Source organism: Nicotiana sylvestris, chromosome 5, assembly GCF_000393655.2.
Source record: "Nicotiana sylvestris chromosome 5, ASM39365v2, whole genome shotgun sequence".
Classification (NCBI taxonomy): Eukaryota; Viridiplantae; Streptophyta; class Magnoliopsida; order Solanales; family Solanaceae; genus Nicotiana; species Nicotiana sylvestris.
The window spans coordinates 136,522,803-136,524,114 of NC_091061.1; positions in this window are offsets into that span (position 1 = coordinate 136,522,803).

A 1,312-nucleotide genomic window follows, 5' to 3' on the forward strand; every position below is an offset into this window, starting at 1 on the left:
CATAGGCATGTAGGGGCATAAAATACGTTAAAATCCTAACTTATCAACTCCCCCAAACTTAAACCTTTGCTTGTCCTCAAGCAAACAAAATAAGACCCACCCCTTAAAGGAAAATCCAAGTAATTCCAGTTGTCCTAAAGTAGCCTCAACAAGCATCAATTGGGACTAACAATTGCCCTCAATACGAATGGATCATTAACAAAATTTAAACTTTGAAAAACTATGGATTAAGTGTGACACAAGAGCATCAAGAATTGACTCATTACATCAAAGAACTCTCTCAATTACTTTGGTCGCTGTGGAACCCAAACTCACACATCCTCAACTCTCCTTAAGCAAAACCTCACCTTTTAGAGTATAAGCACACAAACCATGGTTAATGGAATTCACTCGTCTCTCTCAAGGAAAGGTCACAAGTCCGGCTCTAAGTACCATATGCTTGACCCTCATGTAAGTATCCACTAATGCGAGCATCATTCAACTCAAGATCATATAGGACTTTTGTGGAGTCAATGTGAAGGCTTTTGGTTCAGGGTAGGAAAAGTTGTTGGTCTATATGGGGTTCCATCTTCCCTTAAGCACTTCTTTTTATTCATTTTGGCACAATTCTCTTTGACTCTTTGAGTATATCAGTTCTTTTCAAGGGGTTAGAGAGACACATTGTCACTTTTTCTTATGCAATTCAAAGCATTTCTCTTTTTCTTCTTTTTCCACACCTTTTTTTTACTTTGGTTTTTTTGAATCCCATTTTACTCTTTGCACATTGGGCTTTCTTTTGTCTTTTTCCTTTCTTTCTTTTTCATCGCCTTCCTTTCCTTTTGCTTTTATACCTTTTACCACTTTGTTTCCTTTCTTGTCTCACCCTCCCCCAAACTTAGACTTTTGCCATTACTCAAGGGACGATTTGGCTACCAAGATAGGGTATAATTTAGAACGGGTATAGGCTTATAGCATTGGTTCTTGAAAGAAAAAGGTTTAAGGCTCAAAAGGGTTAGCTAGGGAATATATCATTGGTAGGCTATGGACTTGTTCGACAATTATTTGGCTCAAGGAGAGCTAATAATCACTTCTCAAGTCGAATTTTCACTCAAAATTTTACCTCAACAAACATTCAGGGCAAGTTCTAGACCATTGGCTCGGGACTTAGACTCACAATTCGATTTCTCACCACACACACTCAAGGATTTCTAAAGACATAGAGTCGGGGGCCCACAACAACTTTAGACACGATTGAGCACACAATAGTCCCGAAAGACAACATGATATTTGTTTTGTCAAAACAAGATTCTCAAGGTCACTACTTTCACCATAC